The sequence below is a fragment of the Lathyrus oleraceus genome, chromosome 3, assembly GCF_024323335.1.
Source record: "Lathyrus oleraceus cultivar Zhongwan6 chromosome 3, CAAS_Psat_ZW6_1.0, whole genome shotgun sequence".
Taxonomy (NCBI): Eukaryota; Viridiplantae; Streptophyta; class Magnoliopsida; order Fabales; family Fabaceae; genus Lathyrus; species Lathyrus oleraceus.
In genome coordinates this window covers 511,989,164-512,004,738 of record NC_066581.1, presented here as the reverse complement: position 1 = coordinate 512,004,738, position 15,575 = coordinate 511,989,164, and positions in this window count along the sequence as shown.

The window sequence follows — 15,575 nt, the reverse complement described above, 5'->3', positions numbered from 1 at the left end:
GGAAACTAATAGTATTTTACAAATTGTTTGCAAGTTAAAGTATTTATACATAAGTTAAAAAGGAAGGTGAAGAAAGAAAGTGGACCAAGATACAAGCAAACAAGCCCAAACTCGTAAAAAAATCTAAAAATATTGCTTTATAAACAATTATTCCCGGATCATAATTGATTATGGGGTTTCAAATCAAAAGGCACGCATATTCTATCATCTTCTACTATTTCTTTTACTACTTTCTTGAAAGTTCATCATCATTATCTACTCAAAATTCCCATGCCACCAAAGTGTGTTAGAACATCTCCATCTTCATCGACCAACTTTGAATTCGTCTATTTTTCTACTCTTGCTCAAGTAAACAAATTTAACAACTACTTCCATGATCGCGCCATTCTGTTAGCTTTGAACTTACGAACTTTTTTTATTCAAGCCAACTTGAAAGATTTATTTTTTATGAAATCACTGCTATTGACCTTTTCGCTTTAGTTCTCTTTTTCTTCTCCTTTCTTAAAGTCAATCCTAAAATCAATCAAATTTCTTGAAAGTTTTTTAATTTTTTTATCACAATACACCCCCTCTTGTATTTGAAGATAAAGAAGTTATCTAAGAATACATGAAAATGACTATTACTGAGAAGCTAGAAAACCCAACTTTTGAACTGCCAATATTTCCACTCCCTCTTATGCCTATACTATATGAAAGAAGAAGAACCTAAAAACAATTTTATGGTTATTAAAGAGAAAGTGACTACTTCCTATGAATAAATTGAAAATGAAGAAGATTCTCAAGAACTGGTTCATTTTAGAAAAATTAGAAATATACTAGGTACTTAATGCACCCCTCCCTGCTGTTGAATATGGTGTAAAATGATTTAGATAAGGGGAGGGGTTGAATAGACCTTTATTTTTAAAAATATTTTTCAAAATAGAGTTAAGAGCGGAAGTAGAAGTTTGAAGAGTGTTTTTAGAAATTATGTATTTGGATGAATATACAATGAAATTCTAAGGAATGCAACAAAAAAAATGATGAATTAGCACCTCTAATGTGTTTAATGTTTGAGATAGAAGATGAAGTTTCAGAAGAACTCACGACAAGAACTCACACTACCCATATATTTTTGCAACACTCATACTCGTCAATGGTGTTTAATGTTTGAGATAAAAGATGAAGTTTCAGAAGATCTTACGTAAATCAAAGTTTCTCACTCAAGAGATTGACTCTCAAAAAAGTTTTTTCTTCAAGGTTTCTCCTAGAGAGAATTGAATGTGTGAATGATGAACACCAAAATTTATCAAAGGTTGTTTTAAAATTTGAGAGAGAAAATAATTTTATATGTTCTAGAGATGAGACACAAAAATAATGTAAGATGACATTTGATTCGAGTCAAAGACAAAAATGAATTATTCATCGAGAGAGAGAGAGAGAGAGAGAATCAAGTATATGAACAACTCAGATTTACATTTTGTGATTCAAGTTATGACTCGAGTCATTTGATTTGAATCAAACTAGACCATATTTAAATAAAGGATCAATAAATGCTTTCAAAATGGAATAACTCCCTCGTGATTCGAATCAAATCAAATCATGATCCAAATCAAAATCGAATTTGATTCGAACTAAGTATGGTCGTGATTCAAATCACATTTTTATATGCGAATTGAAATTTTCAAACTTGCTCATGATTCAAATCAAGTATCCTCATGATACCAATCACATTTCCATAAGCAAATATTACGAAAAATATATAAATATTTGATTTGAATCAAGATTTTGTATGATCCAAATCATGCTAGTGAAAACTTCTTGATTTTTGTCTCAAACTTTCTTATTTGAATCAAAATGCATTGACTTTTATTAAAATTCCTACTTTATGCATGCAAAATCCATTTTTAGGAGATGTGTAGCACTTCTTATTGTGTGGGAATCAATTACTAAAATAATAAACATATGGACAAGCAACAAAACACATTGAAGAGATAAGCATACCCTAAGAGAAATTCCACTCTCTCTTCTATTAATTTTGTTGATAGTTTTATTGAAAATTCAGCGCTTACTCTTGCTCCGCTCTGATCGTATTCCACTCATCAATAACACATGAACAATCCATATCCAACTCAAAATCACATCCCTCAATAAAACCAACAAAGTATTTGATCCTTCAATATTTCCCACATCACCACCCTCTAATATAACACCCTTTGGTGGAACTATCACACCTTTCAATCCATCAACCCTACCATCCAATCCTCTGTGAAACAAACCATTTCTCAACCAACCTTAAAATTCCATTCATAACCTAACCATAATCCTAAAAACAATTACCCTTTAATAAAAAAAATCAATCATTAAAACATGAATCACCTCCATATGATCAATGTGAACATGAACCTTCACCTGAAAAAATATTTGACATCCTTAGTTCTTCTAAATTCAGTTTTGACTAAGCTTCCAATCAAATGTTCATGAACACTTAATTCCTCCTTTTTAAAAACTTCAACAAAATCCTAAATCACCACTAAATTTAACCAATTATAAACAACCCCCAATAAATCTAGCAACCACGTTATTATTTCAGACACCTCACCTAAGCCTCACACTCCAATATTATCTAGTTCCACATATATCTCCTCCTTTTGTTTCTCATTCTTTAGAATGATGGGAGATATTGTATCTTCTTGGAAATTGTTGACTTCTCGAGTGTATCGATAATGTCGAAGTAATAAAAAAATAGAATCCACAGGGATTGCCTCCAAGCAAGACAAAATATGTGCAATTTATTAAAACTAGTAAAGGGCAGGGGGGTCGAGTTTCAGTGCAAAAAGTAAATAAGCGAGTAAAAAAATATTATGAAAGCGGTCAGATTATGTTCTAGAATCCCTTATTCCTCTATTGTTCATGTTTGATGCCCTGTATAAATGATCTAATCACTATAACCCCACATTAAACTAGCAAAATCGTTATAGTTGATCCCTCACGAAATAGCCCACTAACCACTACTATGAGCTTTCTATCCTTAGTCCTCCAGCGTAAGCAGGGCTAAGAGATGTATAAAACATTAATTCTCTATGCCACTACTCGGGGTATCCTATCCCTATTCAATCAGCGTAAGTACAACAATTACCCTAGGTCCAACACATAAACTAATGGTTAGTATTCCCTATGTGTCCAAAATCAGATTAAAAGAGTATCTCACATAAAACGTATTACAAACAATAAGAAATTGAATAAGATTATAGAGCAATAGGTTCATACAATGGTCAAATTAACATAGAATCCAACAATATAGAAATAGGTTCATCATAACACAACCTAACCTAGAGGAGCTTAGCTACCCATAGTGCAATTAACAATACCATAATTGATAGATAAAAATAACATGAGAAGTCCCTTGAAGTGATGGCCTCCAATAACTTTAAATGCTCTAAAAATCTCCATCTGTACCCTCAGAATCATGCTTCAATCTCCAATTTTTGCAACCTTTGTGAAAGTGCAGAAAATCCATTTTTAAAGGTGTCAGAATGGACCAGAACGCGTCAGAAAAAACCTAGAAAAGTGACCATCGTGCGCGTGATACCTTGCATCACACGTGCGATGCAACTTTAAATGCAATATCGCATGCATGATGGTGCACATGATTATTCTAGTGACTACACACTTTTTCTCCCTTTTCACTCAAATTTTCACTAAGTGCACAATTTGCACACTTAGTTATTTTCCCCTCATTCTTTGGTAATTCTTCTTCATATTTGCTCGACTTTCACTTGTTTTACTCCGATTCTTCGACAAAATATATGCAATGATGGACTGTCATCACAATCCCAAACTTGAATTGTTGCGCATATTTCAACAGACAACAAGTCACACAATAACAATCGAACATCCCCAAATTAAATATTTCTTTTACCTGACCATTGTTCTAGCTCCCAACTTCTATCCGAAGAATTCAGAAAAATCTCCTCAACATTGATGAGTACGCAACCTGTCTCTCAGCTCACTATAACTTCCTCAATGAATATGATGATCTCTCAATCAACATACAAAATCAATTAAACTTAGCTTGATCATGTTCTAATAGAATTCATCATAGAAATCACAACACACACATTAAAGTACTTTTCAGGTTGTAACTTGGCTTATGTTAGGGTAGGATATTTTGAGGAAAGTAGGTTTAAACCTTTGAAGTTAGGTTCCTAGTTCTCCTTCTATCATCATACCTCTTTGTTCCTTTTTGATAGTACTATAGAGTTTTGACCCTCCTTATAATATCATTATTTTCCTTTCTCATTCATTTTTTTTGAAGACGTGTCTTTTTCCACTTCTTTTTCACAATTTTTTTTGAAATTTTTGACCATATTCTCTAGTACCCCAACCCTAAACTTAAAACTTTGATCCCTTCCAAGAGCAACCCCAAACTTAATAATTTTCATATACTTTAGGAACTATACTTCTACCTAACTCCAAAGAGAGGATGGTAAGAAAATATCTTTCAAGTAATATGGCTAAGAATTTTAGGCTACATCACTGAAAGAAAGTCACAGGCTCTAAGTGGTTAGCAATGGATATACCTATTACTACACAATGATTTACAAAGGCTCAAAGTTATAAACAAAAAATTACCTCAATGTGTATTGGCCAAACCAGATAACTTAATCGGAAATAGATCAAACCAGATAAAAGAATAATGCATGAATACACTCATACATAAAAAAAAAGTGAACAATGGAAATATTTGACTCAAACCTTACTAGATGAGGTATTTGTAGGTTGAGTACAAGTCCGTTGATTCCTTTCTCATCTTTCGCCTTCAAGTTTCTAGTTTCTATGGTGATGATCAAGTTCCTTTTGGATAATTTATTCAATGCTAAAGTGCTAAACTTGCAATCTGAAAGAAATAAAATAGCTACAAACTTATTTATTAAAGATAATATAGATCTTCATGTCAAGGTTACGCTTGAGTAGCTAACTCCTCTTGTGGATGATCTTGAATAAAAATAAAATAAAATTTTCAAACCAAAAACTGATTAAAAATGACGGGTTGCCTCCTATCCAGCGCTTCTTTTCCATCAATAGTTTGTCGTTCAATGCTCAAAACATGCTAGGCGTAAGGGATACCCTCACGCTGGTGAAAAATCCTTTTTATATTCTTTTGTGGACTTCATTACCTTTATCTTCCAATTGATAGCATGTCTCTAGATATTCCACATATGGCGTCCATTGATATGCATTAAACACCTCATTATCCTTATTAAACTTCAAAATCAATTCACCTGTCTCCACATCTATTTTTGCCTTCCCGGTTTACAAGAATGGGCGTCCGAGAATCACTTACCCTTCTGAATAATTTTTCATGTCAATCACCGCAAAGTCAGTAGGGAAGGTCAAACCATCGATATGAACTACCACACCTTGTACGATACCAAGAAGACGAGTCACCGATGAATCAGCCAAAACGAGTGTCATGTTGCTCAATATGATCTCTCCTATCTCTAATTCCTTCAATTTGCTCAGCGACATGACATTGATGCTCGATCCTAGGTCACATAAAGCATGTGGGATTTTTAACCCACAATGGTGCAAGTGATGTTGAACTCCCTTAGATCTTTCATCTTTAGTGGAACTTTCAACGGTTCTATTGTCTCCTCTTTCTCTGCCATGTTGACATGTTCTTGAGCCAACTTTTGCTTTCCACCTTTCAGCAATACCTGCATAAACTTAGAAAACTTGGGAATTAACTCTAAAATCACATGAAAAGAAATATTTACCTGAAGTTGCCTCATAACTTCTTTAAATTTTTCAAACATTCTGACCTCATCCTCATGGACCAGTTTCTTCTTAATGATGGGATATGATAGTTTTATGTACTCTAGTAAATGTGGGTTCAATTCATTCAGGATTTGCTTCTTTGTTCTCTTCCAAGGAAAGTTTTTATCTATAAGTTGATCAGTGATGACTCCTCTTTCCTCTTTGTCACCTTGATTTGCACTCTCCTCCTTTTCACTTCCACCTTCCTTTTTCTTGATTTCATCCTCTTGAACTCTTTCAGCTTTATCCTTTTTAGTAACTACCCTAAAATCTGTATCCACAACCTTGCATGTTTCATTTTTAGGATTATCAACAGTGTTACCAGTGAATCCACCACTTGAACTTGGAAAAGCAACTACTTTTCTGGATAATTGACCAATATAAGTCTCCAAATTCCCGATTGACGTATCATGGTTTATGCTCAAAACTTCACGGTTCCTAGTTACCTGATCAAAACTACTTTAAGTAGCTTTAATGAAATTCTGCAAAGTATCCTCCAATTGTGATGGCTTCCTTCGAAATGGAGCTTGTTGGCTTTGTTGCATCCCGTGGTTGGCATTTGAACTATGATTATTACTGCAACTGAAATTTGGGTGATCTTTCTAACCCGTATTGTATATGTTGGAATACAGGTTATTCTTCTAAAAATTAGCAAACTGGACCTCCTCACTTATCTCTTCCAACGAACAACTTGCATTCACATGTCTCCTCCACATAAATTGCACCTAAATGAAGGTGGCAAGAAACACAAGAAATGGGGGTTCGAATTGGGTTTCTCAAAATAAAAGCTTTTTCAAAACCAACTCAATAAAGCAAAAACACAAACAAGAAAAATAACAAAGTTATTTTTATACTGATTCGCTGTCAACGAAGTTACCTCCAGTTCACCCTACCGAGGCGATTTTGCCTTCACAAGAAGGACTTAATCCGATATAACCAAAACCTAATTACAGACATCAACCACAAAGATAAAACGTCTTTGTCTTCTTAAGTCTATCTGACTAAAACCTAGTCACTCAAGGAAACCATCCAAATATATTTGAGATTTATAAGTTGTCTTTACAAAGAATGCTTCTAAGAAAGCAGATTAACACAAGTTAATACAATGAATATTTCTCACACAGTAATGAGCAAAAACTCTTGTGTGTTTACAAAACTATACATATAAATAATATGATTTCAGCAAGAGTGTATGTAATAGCGTGGTTGTGAGCGCAGTGAATTAGCAGCATCTTCTAGTCTTCAAGTATCCTTTATATAGGTATTTAAAAGAATCATTGGAGGGTAGAATTGGAATACTGAATGCAGTTGTCTCTTTCATAATGGTTTGCATATAGGAGGCAAAATGGTACAATAGTATTGTCCTTAGCCCACAAAATCAGCGTAATGGAGGAAAGGGTGATCTTGTATTGTGTATTATTTTCCTGACACAAAACCTTTTGATCTTATCTTCTAATCTTTAGAGGCTTCTGATGAAATGATGTTGAAGCATGCTTAGAAGGATCAAGAGACAAGTTGACAAAATCTTCATAATCTTGGTCTTTAGAGTCTTGACACAGTTCCTCAAAACCTGGTCTTCAGAGTCTTCAGATCTTGTTCTTTGAAATCTTCAGAACTTGAGCGCAAAATCTTGAAGGCAGACAAACCTTCAGAGGCTCGTCAGTCAGAGCTACAGTCAGAAGTTTTAACACGAACGTCCATTAGAACTGTTGTCTAAGAGCTTTCTAGAAATTGACAGCATCTTGTAAAATACTTGTATCTCCTCAGAGTCAGAGTGTGTTGATTCCAGAATCTGATGATGTCATACATCATTGCTTCAGAGTCAGAACTTGTTAGTAAAAGCTACACACTAGATAAAAGATATTAGTGTACAAAATTATTCTCTAAGAAAGAATGTATTGTTATAATCAAAACTAAAAGTCAAATACATAATCAAATCTTATTTTAACAATCTCTCCTTTTTTGATGATGACAAAATCATGTATTTTGATGAACAATTTTTACTTGGTTTAATCACATAAAAATATTAGAGCGGGGTTTGTAAACTCCCCCTAAATTTTATATTATTAAAAATTATTTTTCAACTTAAAATATCAAAGTTAGATTTACAAACTCCTCCTAAATTAAAGACTTAAAATAATCTTAAACTCCTCCTAAATTAAAGACTTAAAATAATCTTAACACATATAACAATTGCAAACCGCATGGAAGAAATAATTTGCCATATATTAACAATATTAGATATATTTTTATTTTGTACTCTTACAATTGTATCCACTTGTGTTATAGTTATAAAATTTTAATACAATATTGAAGCTCCTTTGAAAACATATGGTTTTGAAAACGATTTAGCCGTCCCACCATTTTGAAAATCATTTAAAAATTAGTCCCTCATTGAATTTTGTTTTCATGCAGATTTAAATTTTCAAGCTAGACTCTTGGATAAGAGCAGTCTTAATCATCCTTTAAATTCAGCCTCCTAAATACTATTCTACAGTTCACCGAAAGAAGGTATGATGGATAGTTTTATGTATGATGGATATATTATAGTGGTTGCTATATTAAATTGCAGTTGCTAAATTTGATTTTTTCAATTTATTAAATACTGTGTTTTCAAAAGGTTGAGTAAACTCTATTATTGGATGCAAAAACAAATTTACTCACTATCAAAATTGATGCCATTCTGAGTCAAAAAAAAAAAGGAAGGGATTGGGATCCTGTATCTGTAATCATGAATTAATATTAGTTTTAAATAGTAAGCATTTATATGATATTTCTGATATATAGATGAAATACATTGTAAAATTGTTGAGAACTCACACTCTAAGTTGTAATCTTTTAATTCTGATTTGGTAAATATTTATGATACTTTCAAATACATTATAGTGTTTCACACAGTGTATTATTTATTTAGTTTTATTTGATAAATTAATTTGTATTATAAATATTATGAAATCAGGCAGAAAAAAAATACAATTTTGATTACTTTGTGCAGGTCTTCATTGATTAGTTTCAAAATATAAATAACATTAGACTATTATTGTGCAATTTAGTGATGAAATATAAATGTCACAAAATTATTTAATTTAGTGATGGAATAAATCTCTCATAAATAGTAGGTTCTTTTACAAAAATAATCCATTTTTTTAAGGAAATTCCCAAAATATCTCTCTGGTTTTAAAAAAAAAATCCAAAATACCCACTTTTAGGAGGAGTCTCCAATTGAATTGGCGACTCCTCTTAAAACTTGAATGGAGGTGCCAATTGGATTGGATAGGACAGGTGCCCTAGCCAATCCAATTGGCGCTCATGTGTAGGTTTTAAGAGGAGTCGCCAATTCAATTAGAGACTCCTCATAAAATGCATTTTTTGTCTTATAAATAGATGCGTTGTGTGACTAATTGTTCCAATCTCATATAATCATTTGGCTATCATGTTTGGTGTTCGTCGCCGATACGGAAAGGTGATTTATGCGAGAGACAAACCTCAAATGCTGATGCTGTTTTGGAACATCACCATGTTCGATCAACTGAAAAGGGAGCTGGTTCGTTGGTTAGATGGGAAAATACCAGAAGGGGAAAAAATCAGAAGTATTGAGAGACTTGACAGTATCTTTGGTTGGGTGCGAATGAAGACTGATAAGGATGCTAGGGAAATGATGTTCGATCGAGACGATATCAATTTGATTGTTGTAATCAGTTAGAAATATTAATGTTTTCAGATGTTTTGTACTGATGTTTGTTGTGAACCTCGTTGTAATAAGAACTTAATGATATATAATGATTGAATGTTACAGAAATACAATGTTACAAAAAGCTTAAGACCTAGATGATGCTCCTCGATTGGGACAGTTGTTCTTGTTGTGTCCTGGTTGATGACGGATATTACATAATCTTATCATTTTATTTGTGAAATCCATCTATGTTCTTATACGTGTGCTGTTTGGTCTTCCTTTCATCTTTCTACGCATCTCGTCATTGTGCCAAACAATATCACCTTCATATGGAGGTCAGTAATCCTCCATTGGTAGTATTGAGAAGCTTTGAGCATATACATTCATGATGGTGTTGGCCTTGTACACATCAGATAAATGGCTCTAAGCGTCTTGACGAGTATAAACGCATGCTGCTATGACATGGGAGCAAGGTATGCGGAAGGCCTAGAATTTTCCACAATTGCACCAACTTCTGTTTAGTCTAACAGCGTAGGCTAAATTTGGTCTCCCCTCGTTGTGGCCCATTGTTTCCTGGACGCTGAAATTTTGTCTATGATGGTCAAAGACTGTTACAGCGTGTGTGCTAGCTTTGATGCTCTCCTCTTTCATGACCTTCATGCAACACTCACTGAATACTTGCCCGGACATTAACACCGCACTCCATCTTTCACCTCTGGTTGCGAACATAGAAGCCAACCTATAATAGATTGATCTTACCAAGGAAGTTATCGGCAGATTTCGAATTCCTTTGAATACCCCGTTCATGCATTCCACAATGTTTGTTGTCATGTGACCCCATCGACAACCTCTATCAAATGCCCTTGTCCACTGCTCTACTGGTATGTTATTTATCCATCTCCCTGCGTCTTCATTAGACGGTCTAATTTCATCACGATAATATTGAAATGACGGTTGAGTTAAAGCATACCCAGCATTCACCACCTTCTTGCGAAGATTCTTATCTTTTATAGCACGCATGAAGTTTTGTGCAATGTGTCTGATACAATAGACATCTGTAGAAGGAGGATCATGCCATCCGTTGTCATGGTTGTTGTAGGCACTCTCAATGGCAGCATGTCTATCAGAAATCAAACAGAGATTGGCTTGTGGAGCCACATGCGTTATGAGATGTCGAAGAAAGAAACCCCATTCACCATCCGTTTCACCTTCAACAAGAGCAAAGGCAATGGGAAAGACATTGTTGTTGCCGTCTTGTGCAACCGCCATGAGCAAAGTACCCTTGTATTTTTTGTATAACCAAGTGCCATCAATTTGAATAATAGGTTTGCAGAATGCGAAACCTTTGATGCACGGGTCAAATGCCCAAAAGAGACGGTGAAATATTCTATTACCTGTAGCACAGGTTCCATCTGGCATCATCGCTGGCACTGTCTCCATAATTGCCACAGTTCCTGGGACATATGTTTTTAGTGCCCATAAAAACCGTGGCAATTCCTTGTATGAATCCTCCCAGTTGCCGAAAACTTGTTCAACAGCCTTTGTCCTCGCAATCCAGGCTTTCTTGTAAGACGGAGTATAATTATATGTTGTTCTGATATGGGATATAATTATACTCACCTTCACTGATGGGTCTTTATTAACCAATGGCATAATGTCTTGACATATCAAAGTTGCGCTTAGTTTACGGTGATCTTGTTCAACGTTAGTTGCAATGCAACTGTGCGGTGGGTCTATTGAAGTGATCTCCCAAGAGTCATTTTTCTTCTTGTAAGACGCAGCCAAACGAAACTTACAAAGCATGTTACGACATTCGATAACATACCTTCTAGAATCAGTGTGTTTCACTGTAAAGTCAGCAGAGTTGATCATGTGGAATTTTTTGATTGCCAGAACACATTCTTCTTTGGTACGAAACATGTCTCCCACCTTTAATTCGCCTTTTGATCTCGGATAAGGATTATAGAAAACACTGTTGGATGTTTCATCGCCGTGAAGATCCATATTTGTCACATGTTGAGGCGGATTGTAGACATGACTAGGAGGTATTGGTGGTGGTTGATCATCATCTTCATCGTCGTTGTTCAGCATGTGATCAACCTGTATCTCGGTCTCCTCTTCTTCTTCATCAACGACATCCACTTATGCCTCTGCTTTTGGGTTGACGTCATCTGACCACTGTCGATCATCTTCACCAGATTCATCCTGACCGGTTAGTTGAGACTGTTGAGATGATATACATGGTTGAAGAGTAATGTACAACTCAATACAGTTGCAGCCTGAATGTTCATGACTAACAAACATGTATTCAACATCTTCATCGTCTCGTACCTTAAGGGGGAAATACTTGCATTGACCATTCTAAAAAAATATTGGATTTTGATATGTGATCTTTGACACAATACCCGATCCTATAAAGGATTGTATTCTTTTTTTCAAATGCAAGAAGGTTGCATTTCTCTTGATCGTGATTCTAATGGTATCAGTGTTTCGAAAATAAAAACCATGTAGCTCAGACTCGTATGTTTCACCGTTGCAGTGAACGTTGACACTATATAATGATGAAGATGACATTGTGTAGATGAAAACTATTTTCTTACTGCAGATGAATGTGAGTGAAGTGTCTTAGATGTTGATAGTAAGACACTTAAATAGATGAGTGAAGTGTCTCACATGCTAGCTAGTTCAGAGTGACGTGTCGGACATGCAAGCTACTTCAAAATGACGTGTCGGACATGTAAGATACTCCGAAATGATGTGTCAACCATGCAAGCTATCAAGAAGTGACTTTTTCAACATTCAGGAGACAAGACAGCCACGTGTCAGACATGCAGACACACATTCCAAATGGATTGGCACCTCCACTTATTCCTTGCACATGGGCGCCAATTCAAGTGGAGACACCATGCATTCAGACCTCGAAACCAAGCAATCAGACCTAGGTCTTGCATGCATGTCCCTATGGAGGCGCCAATTTGAATGGCGGCCCCTCTTAAAGGTTGTACATGGTCGCTAATTCAAATGGAGACACCATGCAAGCACAACTTTTCATGCTCTCATCCATTTGCCTATAAATACATCCACTTCATCAACACTTCTTCCACACCATCACTCTCATTACTTCTTCTACAATACTTCTTCTACAATTTCATCTGTAACAACTTCTTGTAGTTTCATCTACACCAACCCCCCGACAAAATGTCTATCCTCACAATGGGCGAAGCACATAGAGGAACGGTTGCAAACATCGCAACATATGTAAGTTTTTTCTTTTGTTAACTTTTTATCTTTCATCTTCACCAACCCCCTTTTATTTTGACATACCAACTTAGTAAAGTTTTTTATTCTTTCTTTTATAGGATGTATCAAGGTTCCGAACTCGGGTCCACGAATATGTCCATATGGACCCGATGATTCAACCTTATGTTGAACTCATCGGTTTTGGTCATATTAGCAAGATTTTGTCTTGGTCCATAGATAACAAATTCATTCTAGCCTTATGGGAAAGATGGAGACCAGAGACACACACATTTTGGTTCCCAACCGGTGAGTGTACCGTGACGTTAGAAGATATCTACATGCTTTTAGGACTACTCATCAAAGGTAAGGTTGTTAATGGTAAGACCAACTATGCAAATTCAATTTGCATGGAGCTCTTAGACACTGATTTGTTAGATGATAATGCTAGAGGTCAAGGTACACTACTCTCACGCCTTAAGTTGTACTATAATAGTTTATACTTAGATGAGCATTCTACCGAAGATGCTCGAATAATAAAAACTAGGTGTTACATTATGCTGTTAATTGGATTGTTTTTATTTCCCGAAGGTAGTGGTTCTAGCATGCATATTATGTACTTACCTCTACTTAGACATGTAGATAGAATAGGAAGTTATAGTTTGGGATCTGCTTGTCTAACCTATCTCTATAGCTCTTTGTGCAAAAACTCACACAAAGACACATCTACATTTTCTGGATGTGCTGTTTTGCTACAAGCATGGGGTTGGTCAAGACTACCGTCTCTAGCATCGGTCAATAACAACCCTTTCACTTTTCCATATGCACAAAAGTAAGTTGTTTAAATTACTATATCTTTACTTACTTCTTTAAAGTTTATTACCTCAAACTAATTTTTTTGACTTTTCGGTGTAGATGGTCGGCACGTGGTATGAGTTACAACAGATGTCCGAGACACTGTATTACTCAGTATCGCAACATGTTGGATCACCTTCGACCGACAGACGTAAGCAAAATAACTTAATTATTTCGTTATATTTTGTTAACTTTTTCTATATTGATTATAATCCTATCTTCTTTCACATTTCAGTTCATTTGGCGTCCATATCTTAATTTGGATCATGACCATGAGGTCAACACTGAAGACGCAGCCGTATGGACTGCATGCACACCAATAATACGATTCACAACTGTGGAGATGCACAACACCGATCGTGTGAAGCTGCAGTTCGATATGGTCTAGAATATCCCAGATCCCCCAGCTAGCCTAGGAGAATGGCATCTGCGTAAAGTTAACGACTAATGGAACTTCAATCCATGGCAAAGCTTCGCAAGATCGGAGTGTCGCAAATGAAAGCTCCGTCATGACCATGTGTTAACTGACGCAATCATGCCAACTGAGGTAAAACTAAGTTGTACTTATATGGCTTGGTACAGATCGGTTGGTTTTTAGTTTATCGCCGAAGATATGTACCTATACGACCCACGCCAGGAAACTTACACACAAGAAGGATCAACATCTAACCCCCAACAACATTCTCAACCCGGTTACTCACAACCCCCTATTCGTCAAACTTTTCGTTCCACAAACACACAAACATACAACCAAAACATGTCATTCACCCAACCCCAATACCAAGATCATACCTCATACCACCACCAATAAATTGACCATCAACCTGAGACCCAACATCGCTTCACACCCACCCCATCACCCTACCAAAGTCTCCTTAGCCAAAACACCAACCGCCCCTCCTCCTACCGTAGCCAAGAAGCCCAAACATCACAAAACCAAAACATCCAACAACCCTATCTCTACCAAACACCCCAACAACCTTTCCAATCTTTCCTCGACACATCATTCACACCCATGTCTCCCTTCAACCGTCTCGACCGGCCATCCATGAGTCAACCACATCCCAACTTCTCTGGCATGGGTCATGAGCTCAGCTATGGCGGTACACCGTCAATGCATACTGAAGACTATGCTGACTTGTCTGAATACCTCAATGGACCTTCTTCTGTAGTTGGTAGTGACGCTCCTGACCCCTCAGATGATCAAACACCGGTGCAGAATCGTCAACGTGGGTTAGGGTAGCTAGAGGATGTGGGACCGGAGGTCGGTTAGGTGATCCCGGTCATCACCATTAGGTTTCTTTGTGTAAACTCCAAACTTTATTAATATCAAGTCGTCTTATATCAAATTTATCTTTCACTTATATCATAAAACACAAAAAAAATGCATTTTAGGAGGAGTCTCCAATTGAATTGGCGACTCCTCTTAAAACCTACACATGGGCGCCAATTGGATTGGCTAGGGCACCTGCCCTAGCCAATCCAATTGGTGCCTCCATTCAAGTTTTAAGAGGAGTCTCCAATTCAATTGATGACTCCTCCTAAAAGTGGGGTATTTTGGGATTTTTTTTGAAACTAGGGGTATTTTGGGATTTTCCTTGAAAAAGTGGGTTATTTTGGTAAAGAAACCTAAATAGTATGTATTTATATATAATTTTTTATTAATTAGTGATGGAATATAAACGTCAACAAATCAATTATCATAACTAGTGAAGTATTTACAAATCCTCCCTAATTATTGACGGAAATATGTTCATAAAGATGAATTTCTTTTCAATATTTAGTGATGGAACATTAGTGTTAATGGCAGATAAATTCCATACCTATTTGTGACGGATTTTGAAATCCCTCGCAAATATTTTGCGACATTGAAATTCGGTATGGATATAGGTACATCACTAAATTGATTTGTCATGGAATTTTAGTGTATTAGTGACGGAAAACTACCCTCTCTAAATTTAATTTTTTTAGTAGTGATATATGAAGACATGTTTCCATCAGAGATTCTAGGTCT